At 32.1% G+C, this 13,437-nt stretch overlaps 1 protein-coding gene across 2 annotated transcripts in view; it reads right to left on the bottom strand.

Moving 5' to 3' along the window:
• The window catches only part of rols (zinc-RING finger and ankyrin repeat domain-containing protein rolling pebbles), a 427,700-nt gene extending 425,622 nt beyond the window's left edge, over positions 1–2,078 (bottom strand). The window contains exon 1 of one of the 2 annotated variants that reach the window (XM_085941854.1): positions 1,600–2,078. The gene's annotated coding sequence lies outside the window, so the exon portion shown is untranslated. The remainder of the gene's footprint in view (positions 1–1,599) is intronic. The other variant, XM_085941855.1, reaches the window with a different exon arrangement.
• Positions 2,079–13,437: the final 11,359 nt, after the last annotated feature.

Genomic DNA, 13,437 nt, shown 5'->3' with positions numbered 1-13,437 from the left:
CCATAAACAATCTTGCTCCAGTGTCCTGTCACAAGCCACTGAAGAAACCCAGAAACAAGTGAAAATCTATGGCGCAATAGCCATTGCGAGTGCGCGCGCAGCTCTGGGTTTTGCACCATATGTTTTCGTTTGATTATAGTTTACAGTAGACAGACTGTGTTATGTTTTAGATCTTAATTATATGCAATGGATAGGTGACCGCAATTTTTTCATTTGGTCGGGTCAGCGATAGCTTTGAATTGAATCGTGTTTATCATAGGTAAATAAATATAACATTGTTTTATATTGCATAGACTGATGTGTTATAATAAATTTTCAATGTAATTTCTATATTTAAATATATGAATTACATACGAGATTACAATTTTGTGCATATGATACTCAATGATATGAAGGGGAGGAAAAACAAAATGAAAAAATAAACTTTGCCTGTAAGTACGTATGTTTCAATAATATAGGTACATTCTTAAATCCTGATATTTTGGCGACATGGTTATTGCATTCAGTTTACCCATTATGGATTATACCTTAAAATTGTGTTATTTGCTTGGTAGGTATATTTAGTGGCATTTCTCATCAGCTAATTTTATTAAATTCTCAACATCTTTCCCAGTTCTATTGTTTACGAGTAATTACAATTTAATGAGCTTATTGAATGTGTTCACAGTGCGTATATTATAATATAATCTACTAAATACGTGTTTTAACAAACACTTTAAATTTAATATATAATCAAAATCTTGACCCTAAACTTAGTCTCAAATAAGGTTTTTAAATTATTTTATTGATTAATAACAATTATCTGTATTCATTATGAGTTTGCATTAACCATTGGTGAATGAATGCACATAGATCTGAAGAAACCCGAGTCGCAAAAAATTACTCAAATGGAACAGTACGAAACTTAAATTCAAATTTCATCAAGTAAGTACCTAATTCCACCAATAGAATACATATTTTTAATTTTAAACTATTTTGTTTGAACATATTTGTAAAATTGTAATTATTTCTTATTCAATACTGAATTCACACAGTTTTAAGAATGAATCACTCTTTATTTTAAATAAGTATACAATTTCGAAAAGATTTTCAAAGATACAAATTTAATATATTCATCTTATAGCGAGTAGGAGTCAAATGCACATTTTCACTTTCTGGGAAAGTTCCCTGGATACAAAGTTATCAACTCACGTGCCTTCCTTGTAATTTTTCTCCAAAACATAAGCTTTGAAGGTGTTTCAAATTCCCGTTAACGCCGACTTTAAAAAAATATGTAGCATTTATTTGAACACAATGATTTCCACTTGGTCTTGTCCCGAAAATTGTACAAATGTATGCAGTTGGCTTATTATAGTTAACCGTGAGCTGTTGTGTCAGAAATATATGGCGGCCAAATGCATGTCAAATTAAAACTTTAATAGGTAAATCGTAATAAAAACTACCGGAATATTTTAGATATCAATGCTATATGGCCATCTATTTTTAGTAAATCAGCTCTCGGTGAACTGTGCTACGTTGAAATGTAATACATGCAATTTAAATTTAACGGTGGTCTTTGAAGGAGATTACTAAGTAAAACATAAAATATTAATATATTACCTTTTGATTAAAGAAAGTTCGGAGATGCAAAAAGGATTTTTTTCTTTGCAATTATAATTAAACGCACTCACACACAACACTTTTAAATTTAAAAAATCTTAAATACCTAAGTTATTATTATTATGAGGAACTTTTGAAACTTTGAAAGCTTTAAATATAAGCAAATTTAAAAACATGTTCACCAAAACAAATAAATGTTAAAATAGCACACGCGAAAAAGTGTTGAAAAACTTTTTGTTTATGTTATACAAGGTTATTAATATTTATTTACGTAAAGATAAATGTTTTAAATATTTTTTTGTTATATTATTACAATATATTTTCGTATTTTTTAGTTAGTTAATGTTTCTGATCTGGTTTCAGCCGATTTTCGTTCGAAATGTTTTTATGAGCTTTTGAAAGCTTTTTGGTATAATTTTGTAAGCTTTTTTGAATGCGAGGCGCGGTAAAGTCACGCCGGAGCGCGTCTAACCGCGACTGCGCGAAGCTTTCGGCGTCTCGACGTCCTAAGCCACCAATTTATTATTATTCCTCTTTTAAATTGCCGGTTCCTACGTCATCGTATGACTAAATGCTGCATGCCGGTAGTTTCATACTTAAACGGTGTTGGTCGTTATACAAGCTTTATGAATAGGTAGTTATTTTCATTATGCATTCTATAAAACGTTGAACGAAATCTTTTATATACATATTAATGTATACGTATACTTATGATACTATATTATATAATATATTAGGGTTGGCGAACCTTTTAACATGGACCGCGTGTCAAAATTTCTCAAATATTATTTTTCGACTGTCTGACGTGCCGAGCAGTTTTTCATGGGGAAAAATGTAGTTTTTTTAGAATTCTATTAAAACTGTTGATTTTATAGATACCACTTACATAATATAGTATACAATATATTATACCTTTATCACTTTTTTCAATTATGCCATACATTCCGGTACACTAATTTTGAAACTGTCTGCCAGAGTTATAGCTACACGAAGTTTTTGTTTATTATTTGGTATAGCCGTTGTTGTGTAGGTATATAAATGAAATTATTTGTTACTGTATTACTTACTTTGGTTCTTTAAGCACAAATTGACAACATAATTCTTCCGATCAGATGAGGCATTCTCTCGCTACAGTAGTCTCAAGCATTGTAAATCGATCAAAATTAGAAATTAGGCTTCTCCCGCCGCCTGATTAGTTTAGTGCGATGATATTACATGTGATGCATAAAACCTAAGAACCAACCTATAGATACAATTATATATTTACACTAAACGTAATGCTTCTTCTTGAAGAGTATTTGCCTGCTAATTTTTTAACTGTTTTTTTTCTCTGTCATTTCTTCAAAATAAAACATTCGCGTGCCACTAGTGACACGCGTGCCATAAGTTCGCCACCGCTGATATATCATATGATATTAAACAGAGGATATTAATGTTACTCGTAATATACTTATGATTTTAAAGCTAAACCTCAGTTAAGGCATGGTCTGAAAAGATCGTGACTAGGCGATGCGCGGATTGTGCAAATGACGCGCGCCGAACGAAATATAATTTATCATATAAATCCAACATGCGTCCTTTTAATGTTCTGTTTATTGTTCTATTAGTAACAATAATAATATATTCATTGACATGTTTTCTTTTTCAAGTAAATGGGTAACGTTTTTTAGTCATCTTTACATGATTTCAGAATTAATACCCCCGTCGCCATCACGAAACAAATTGACATGTTCACACCTCGACGGTCGCTCTCCGATTGCCAGCGAGTCCAAAATTTCGTCGCACCTATAGTTGAAAATTATTTGCCGTTTCACTGAAGTACCGTCTTAAACGCCTTGTAGAGTTACTCGCAGCAAGCCCTGTTACGTTTGTCGAAAACCGCAAATATTTCTGTATAATTTTAGTTCCACTCAACCAGTCAATTCGATTTTTAATGTAGTTACCTATAGGTATTTTTGAATAGAGGGGCGTTAAAGTATTACATAAGTACGGTTAGAGGTCCCGATTTTTTGAAAAATACGTCCAAAGAATAGCTTATGTCATAATATGTACATACATAATGGTAAAACGTTAAATTAGTGTGGTCTTCCAATTCGCCAACGTGCAGAATAAATATTTGTACCTATATGGGTGTTAATAATAATTCATCCATATTTCAAATGTTAAGGAATTGCAATCAAGACGTATTGTAATACTACAATTTTATAAGACCGCCCCTAGTTATAGTCATAACACACATAACTCCTAATATTATAACTAAAATTAAATAATTAACTACTTAATTGGAACTAAAAAGAATAATGCATAAGATAAACGACAATATAATTTATTTCTACAGTAGAAAAAATTTAAATCTTCAGCTATTTGATTAAAATAAGATAGAATTGCGTGCGATAATTGCCATATATTATTACATCGTACCATGCATTTAACAAATCAATCAAAAATATATAAAAACATACGTGATTAATTTAATCTGATAATAAACGTTCAGCTAGCTTAGGTACATACTTCATCGTTTGACGGTAAGGTGCAGGGGCCCTATGTTAGAACTTGCGAGTGTCAGCTGCCCGGTCGACATGACGTCATATGACATCATTGTGACGTACTACCGGAGTGATAATAGCACTCGAGAAAATAACGCTACTCAGACAGCGGCGCTATTCATTGTCACCATACACATATAGGTGTTTCATCGTAATAATATCTACGGTGAACACTGCGCGCGGACGGCATGCCTCGAGCGTGTATCTGCTGACGTCACAATTACGTCATGTCGTATGGTGCCACACGAGTCGATACTTAGGAAATCGCGGTGCAGCACATGCATTGTTTTTGTACCTAGTGAAACTGTCGAATGAAGGTCGAATATGTTGAAAAACTTATACGCCTATACTGAAGGTACCTATATTGTAGTGGCAAAGGGTGGAGGTAGGCTGTTGAGATCCGCCATAAATAGTGCACACTAAACTTAGTCAGTCATATGTATTAGCTTTCATTGAAATACGACTACAATAATTTACAGATGGTGTTGGTTAATTTTTTTAAAATTCAATTAAGCCCTGCGAAAACCAAACCATAATAGATAACAGTAAAAATACTAGTCTATCTATAAAATATCTAAATTTATACGATTAAATCATACATAACTTTGAATATTTTATAGATAGCATATTATTTTTTATCTATAATAGTTTGGTTTAGGCAGGGGTTAATGAATTTATAAAAACGAACCAACAATGTGTGTAATATTATGTATTCGTAATCCAACGAAAACAAATAATAATGAATGAAAAAGTGTGCATATTTTTTTTCGTATCGCCCAAAATATACCAAAACTATTATGGTTTGTTTAGGCATGCTTTAATTGATTTTTAAAAACTAACCAATACTATCGATAAATAATTATTGTAGTCTTAGTTCAATAAAGACAAATACGTATGACTAACAAAGTTTCATCTGGAATATTCATGGCGGATCTTAACAGCCTCCCTCCACCCTTCGCTACTGCTATATTGTACACACATCGTAATAACATAATATTATCAATGACTGACGCGCGCGTCTGCTCTCAAATTCAAGTGTGTAAGTAAAACAGTTAAAAACATTGCCTCAGATGTGTACTTAGCACAAGGAAAATTATTGTCGTATTTATTATACCCGGTAGTTCAATAGTTAGTATTTAATATTCATTGTATCCCGAAATAATAAATTACTGCCAATACTAATGTAAAATATATGTAATGCCTAATGAAGTGTTAGTCCTGAAGAAGTGGAAGTCCTTTTCCGTGATAGCTGAAAGTCTTCGTGAATATAAACTTTAGTTCCCCACCTACACCTTTACTATTAATTAACAATACAAAACTTTTTAGCAAGACTGTTTCATACTGTCTAATTCTAATAGCTTTCACGAAACTTCATGCGTAGGCCATAGTGGTTTTATAGAAAATATATAAATTCTTGTGAATAGTTCAGTTCAAACAGTGACGGCGGTTTGGCACAGTGTAACTAGTTGTAGTCTAGGAAGGTCAAATAATTCAAGAAAGATATTTGATATCACTTATCAATAAAATTTTTAATTAAATTAATTGTAAATGGCTGTTATACACTACATTTTATCGTTAAGGGGGGACATGCTCAGCGTACGTCAAAATGGAGCTTTTCTGCTATTTTCAAAGCATGATCCTGGACATTCCTTAAATGTTGTAGATAATCTATTTAGATAATTTTAAAGCCTTATTATCCTTTATATTTATTTTAAACATTTGATGACTGCATAAAGTATTTTTATTAGATAAAACAGTATTATTTTAAACCTCTCGCTCTAATGTTTTAGAATATAGTCATATTTCAGTACGTCCATGTGAAGTGGTGTTAAGATTTTTTATATTTATTAATTTTTAAAAGCATTTATAAAACTATTAGTAAAATTTATGTTGACATTATTATAGTGAAATATTTACAATAAAAAATTATATTGATAATCTCTGTGATCCCAAATTTGACAAGAATTAGGCATTTAATTATTCAAAAATGGGCAAGATTTACACATTTAAAGATAATTTTAGAGATAATGATTATAAGCTATGTCTTTGACCATTCAAATGTGATAAACATTCTACGAATAATGTTTGCTTTATAATAATTATTGACCTAAGAGTAAGGTAGTATTTTTTTGAAATACGCCATTGCTATTGGCATTTCCCAGTGGCTAAGCTACAACATACGGCTGTAGCCATAAATTGACAAACGATAAATGAAGTAGGGAGTAAGATCATGGTAACGCGCGTGTTTGAACATGTACCGTTTAAAAAAAAATCGGTCAGGTACAGTGGACCTCGGAATTTCTCAAATTCTCCGTAATTGTTTTTAGTGAAAAACAAAAATCCTGCTACCTACTATATTTTTTGAAATGATTTGATTGACTAAATTTTTGGAAATACTATAATTTCTTAGATTTTCTTTTCTTATAATTCGATGGCAACACTGGTCTCCACTCTCCACTATCTTAGTAATAAGTAAGCTGTAGGAATACCACCTCAGTCTACATTAAATACAGACTCTTATTTGCTTCTCTGGTCTATCGAAGAGGAATTCATTGGTAGATGGATGTCTTTTATCACTGAGACACGACATGTCCAACGGAGCTGCCTCATTTTTATATGTGACCATTGTACAATACATGTAGTTCATGGTTTTATATTTCCTTCCGATGACTATTCTTAATACCTTCTCTTTAAAGAAATAAAATTTCTCTCATCTTGTTAAATAAGGCATAGTATTCCAATCCACCTGTTGAAATGGGACTGGTGAGAGTTTGATTTACTGCCAGCTTTATTTTAGTTTGATTTGAAGCATCTCTGTAAACCGTAGTAGGATTTGTTTGGTAGATTAATTATTCTGCTTACTTCTTGACTGACATTGCTTTGAGGAGAAATACGCGATCGTATATATATGCATTCGTAGCAATTCATCACGAAAGGAAATTTTGAAGGAGCTTCATTCGCATGCATGTATATTATGTTTTTAATAATTGATTGAGTTCCATGTCCTTGGCAGCTACATTGTGTGACTTGGGCTGGTTATAATCTTGCCATTATATTTATATTATCAGAATATATGAAGAATCTCGGGTTTCCCAATTAATGAATCGATCTATTTTTGTAGGTACCGTCACTATATCTTGTGAATGTATCTTGAATACAGCTTGAGATTTCTTTTTTCAGTTCTCGAGATTAGAGAATTTTCGAAATCAAAAATATTTGTTTTCTCGAGAATTCGAGGTTAGTATTTTGAATTCTCGAGATTATTATGAAATTACCACTTATTGCCGAATTTGTATTGCTTAGTTATTTTAGCTTTTTCTATTTTTGCTCATTACAGAAATTCTATTCAGAATCAAGGTCGAAAACTTTGTTATTGTGCCTAGTGAGTATTTTATTTGTGATTTCTCCAGAAATGAGAATGCTCGAAATTTCAAAAAAATATTTCTCGAGAATTTTTGAGACGAAATTTCTCCATCACAGTTTCTAGTGTTAAATGAAAAACAATTGGATTAAATACGTAATACGATCAAATTATCGCTTTGATAATGTTAATAAAATTTTGAAACCATTTGAACTTGAAAAAAAAAACTGCTACACCCTAACCTGGCACACGCTACTGACTGGCTACACACGTGGACCGAATACGTAGGGCGTGTGTTTATTTTGTTTCAAAGTCATCGCACGAGTGTAACGGGAAAGGATTGAGGAGGGTTTATCCTGTCCTATTGAAAAACCTCAGGCCCGGGACGAGCCGAAGCCACAGGAACCTATAAAAATCAGTTAAACGCGGACATAACGCGGTGGCAGGGGTTTTTTATAAGTGAAAACAAATACGAAATGGGTGACTTGTTTGGGCGCTCCAAAGGCGGATAGAATAAAAAAAGAATATATTTTGTTTATCGATTTAGCCAGGTGACATTGTGCTGTAAGAAATTACTAAACCCGTTTATATAAAACGTCAAAATGATAACATCACAGATAACCGAGTATGAAATCATACAAAAAATAGCCCTGTCTTTGAGGATGACATTTAATTGTAATATATCCCTGGTTTCAGATACTGGTTTAATTTAACGAATCAATGTTTAGGGTGTTTAGATATGACATAGTTACAAACATTTTAACTATAATTTTTTAATTCGATACAAAAGAAAGAAAGTTGGACAGAAAAAAGTGAAGACACAATAGAGCTATGGAATAGCAGATAGGTACACAACATTCACCACAGTTACAATAGAACGGAAATTTATTCCAATCTCCGCCACGACTCTTGCTCTCGACGACTGCTATGCTGATACTCGGGACATTGAAGGCACTCGAAAAATGACGTCATATGACATCATTGTGACGTATTTGTTAACCCTACCGGAGTGAGTCATATACTCTTCGAGAAATTTACGCTACTCAAATAGTATCCTTAACAATTGTCCCCATACACAAATAAGTGTGTGGGCATAATAATATATATGTGGCCATGCGCATTAGGTCCCTCGTTTCGATAGGTGTATTGCGCATAGGTCACAATTACATCATTTTGCGAGTGCTTTCAATGTTCCGAGTTACAGCATCAGGAACGTAAAAATATCAGACAAACTCACACAGATCCTAACAGACTACGGAGATCGGGGATCCTTTTTAAACAAATTCAAACTGAGGTACGATGACTATTGTCCATATGACGCAGTGGCGAAGGCTCCATACTTAGCGATTATTTAAAGCTTACCTTCTATTTTCAAGTATTTAATTTAAATAGATAAATATCTATATTGTAGGTTATAATAAAAATATTGATTGTCATCTATCATCGTTATTTATAAGTAGAGCGTTTAATGTAGTCAAGTTTCGAATCAAAAATAAATGACGGAACGTCACAACGTGAGTGCTATTTTTAGAATTATTTCAACGTTAATCCAAGCCGAATTTTCTACCGCAATTCAGTTGCCAACTTCATGCATGTCTGCGTTTTTATTCCAGACTCGGAAGCGTAATCAGACAAGCTTATGCTCTATGTTGATTTGTTTATTGTCTATGCGTATCTTTAAAAGCAAATAATAAATAATAAAGATGATTAAAAAAAATAATAACTATTGTGTTCGATCACATATAATTTATAAATTGTTATTAAAAATTAATATTGTATTAATTCGCGATTATTATTTTGGTTACTTCAGTCATAGACAAACATAACATGCTATTCACAGTTCATGTCATTTTGACATTTCAAAGCGGTGATAAAGGTTTATTTTATAATACAAAATTCAATGTGTTACTGTGTTTTGAATGTGGATAAATTATCTCATATTGTACCGAAATCATTCGCCAGTGCTTTAAATATGTAAGTATTTATTAAATTGTATAGTGTCCCGATAGAAAATGTGCGAACGATTGCATTTAAAAAAAATCATTCCCGAGATTGACGTCTTCAAAAAATAAAAATTATCAAAGCTTGACCTTCCAAGGGTTCGTTTAGATTTGAATACAGCAAAAAAACTTATATTAGACATTTTCACAACAATTTATATGATAAATATTTGTTTATAACTGGCAGTTATACATTAAACAAACTATTTTGTTGGCGATGCGTATTGTTTGGTAAAGAAAAGTATGCGTGGAATTCTACTGCCATAAGTGATTTAAATAATTTGACAAATTCAGCGGTGAAACCTATGACCAGTGTGTCGTTGTCATTAGTGTGCACCTATTCATCAGTAGTAATATCGTAAGTATTATCTTCTTATTTCCCGTAAGTTACCTGACAAGTGTGCTCTTTTTCTCTGATCTCCACAGCTTACCTCTTTCCAAAGGTCACCCTTCGCCATTGATTTGACGGCAACATGTCTCAATCATTAATGACTGCCCAATATTATAAAAGGAGTGATGGACTCACGGAACTCTGTACAGGACAAAAAATATGATATTTATCTTTAAAAACTTTACGAAATATTAAACAACAACATAACACAAGAACACTACGTAAAATATATAGTTTTAGCCATTAAAAATTGATGAAATAAATAGAGGAACATAAATCACTTCAGAATTCACCTAATATCTACTCTAATTTGACAATTTTTAAAAATCTATGTGATAAAAGATCTAGCTCATACTAAAAAGCAAGGAAATGATTTGTAATAAATTATACCAAAATGATTCTTTGTTCGTTCAGCCATATCCACCTCCAGAAACACATTTAATTTTTCTCCATTCTTTGTTTTTTTCTTGACTCTAGTCTTTTTTTTTATTATAAATTATTAAGTCTAAATTATAACGAATTTAAGTTTTTTAATTTTCCATTTAATGGAAAACTTAAATACATTACAATTTAAATTCAAATTCCATCAAGTACCATCGGTCGATAGTAATAATATTATGTTTAGTTAATTGCGGTGTTATAAACCGAGCAATAATATGCATTTATTTTAATACATTATACTGTATCATTTTGGCACATGAATATAATGTTTTATTCACATTAATAAATATATTTTAAAGTAAGCGTCGAGTACCAAGTCTTTGCCCCTGAAAAGTATACATAAAATAGAATCAGCCGTATAAACGTGTTTATTAAAAAGTCATTACCATTTCACTTAATGAAATAAACGACTTCCTTCTCAACAGAACATAAAACTAATAAATATATCCCCTGTGCATCCCCAGGGATTTGGAGGCGGGATATGACAAGTGTTTAAGGAGATTCGACACGCCAACTGCATAATGATATCCCGAACAGGCCCCGACGTGCTTCATTAAGGTGACTAATGTGTACCGACGCCGCCTCGGAAGAGACGCGCATTTTTTCGACGCCGGCCTGCTTCGGAGAGCGACGCCGTGCTTATTTACTCAAAGCCAGAAACAACGTGCATGGGGTGAAACTATTTCTTCGCAGGGGGTAATGCATTGTATCTGAAGATTCTACAACTAATTTTGAATGAGATTATGCTTTCGGAGATATTTGTACATGATGACATCGCCAAAATAAATTTTTAATTTACAAATACATTTATTACAATATAACGCCGAATATTAGCAACTGAAAATATTCGTTAGGCTATAGAGTAAAACTATGACATTGCTACTATATTTGAAATTGTAAGAAACTTCTTTTTTCAATCGTGAACGTAAAAAATAAAAATATATTTAAACAAATAAATACATATGAATATGGTTGAAAATTCAGAAGTCGTCTACTATCAGGGCGATAATTATTGATCTATCATCTGTTACCCAGGACAGTTCGGTAAATCTGCACTCGTGATGGTAGAGTTTATGTTTGAAATAAATTTCTGTGTTATTGATTTTGTGGAGGATGTTGTGTGTCTGTTGTTACATAGCTCAATCGTGTCTTAGGGGAAGTGTGTGTAGGTTGAATGTCTTTTATCTGTGGTGGCTTGTTTAGCGTATTTATCAGCTTCCTCGATCATTATCATTAACATAATTTACGGTGTTCATTGCATGCTGATAATCGCTGGTTAACTGGTTTGATTTATAAACCAATAACGCAACGATTTATAAAACAATTCGTAAATCAAAAACGCATTACCAAAACTCACAGCATTCTTTCGTAAAGATACAACACGGGTGACCAAATTCGTCATTTCCCCGCATCCCGAATTACCCCTCGTTCATCGACAACTACCTAAATTTACAAACTTAGCATTTTAATGAACATGCCGAGTCTTATTAAAATTACTGATCTACTCTAATAGTTGAAGAATTTAAATACTAAATATTAAAAAATAAATTACATCGTCAGAGAGTACTGTATGCTGATTAATATACTTCGTAAAAGTTTTCACAATTCTCAAAACTTTGAAAAGCTCATATCTAAAGTCATTGAACGCCCGCGGCTGTCTCGGAAGTAAAGCATTCCCTTCCGCGCTGTCAGAATCTGTCGCTGCACCAGATTTGTATTCAAATTCGGTTGCAAGAACTTTGTTGTTAATGCAGTTGTGAACTTTGTGGTCTATAATCAAACTGAAAACATTACAGATTCGAGAGTTTTTAACTTTTCCATCGGTTTTAGCGAGCTTTCCTTTTATCGCCTTTTTAAAATCGACCTGAATAGAGAAATAACATCTAAATTACAATATAAATTAAATCAATCGTTGAAGGATTCAAATAAAAATAGTCATATAATATTATGTAATAATCAAATGAAGTGCTTAATGAACTCATTATAATATACATATTTAAATCTCGAGTTTATCTTTGATTATTTTTCGTTTTAATGATTATTGGTGAGTATTGATTATTTCCAACCCTTTATAGTAGTGCTGTACTTTGCATTAAGTGTTGTATATTATTCATTGGATTAGTTAATTGTAGTTTAATTAAATATTATATTACTATAAATATATTTTTTATTTAATTGTAACTAGATGGTTAGGGTGGATTCTGTTCATCTGTTTGTATAATATATCTATGGTATTTGATCAATTCATAGGTACAAAACTGTTATTTTTCATTATAACAGTATTTTTTATAGTTTATATTTAGAAAATAAACTACAAAAGTAAGTTTAATAAAAAAAAACATAAAATAATTCATTATTTTAATAATTTAAGTTGATCAAATGAAAAAGTTCACGTAAATTAGTAAATCTTCATAGTTATATAGAAATTAAAATAAATACCTACCTAGGTACTGCAGTTTTTGTTTTAGTGTTCAGTAAAATTAATAAGATATGGTTCAACAAATTAAGATGCGTATTGATGGATAAGCGCGTAAAAATACAAAACGAATCACGTTTAATAGTACAGAAGGAAAACTGAGTGCAGAAAAACCATGACTTTGGTGATTTGATTGACTATAAAGAGACTTGCCAGCGCTCGGTGTGGTCAACTGAAAAAGGAAAGCAAACGACCGGGAAGAATGGAGGAATCTGCTTGAGGCGATTAACTTCCATCCTGGGTTATAGTGCCAGAAAAAGAAGGCTCGATAAAAGAATACATCAATAAATATGCTCCATCTTGAACCGACAAAACTACTAATATAATACACAAAAAATCCCAACAAGGAGAATTGATAAATTATTTTATTAATACTATCGAACGAAGGTACTTGACCTAATTTGAATTTAAATTCTTATGAATTTAAGTTTTGTACTATTCCATTTGAGTCGTTTTATGCAACCCGGGTTTTGCCTTTCGCCTATAGGTAAGTAATTGAGTTTTTGCCTACTTTATTGTATTGATTTGTTATATAAGTTAGAGTTAATAGTATTCGTGGTCAGTGTTTTTGTCTTTCGGCGAGTTTACACAGTGTCTAGCATCGTATGGGGAGCGGGATAGTC

This window comes from Rhyacophila brunnea, unplaced genomic scaffold (assembly GCF_057557595.1).
Source record: "Rhyacophila brunnea isolate RB1 unplaced genomic scaffold, BYU_Rbru_1.0 scaffold_14, whole genome shotgun sequence".
NCBI classification, from domain to species: domain Eukaryota; kingdom Metazoa; phylum Arthropoda; class Insecta; order Trichoptera; family Rhyacophilidae; genus Rhyacophila; species Rhyacophila brunnea.
This window is presented reverse-complemented; position numbering and strand designations above follow the sequence as displayed.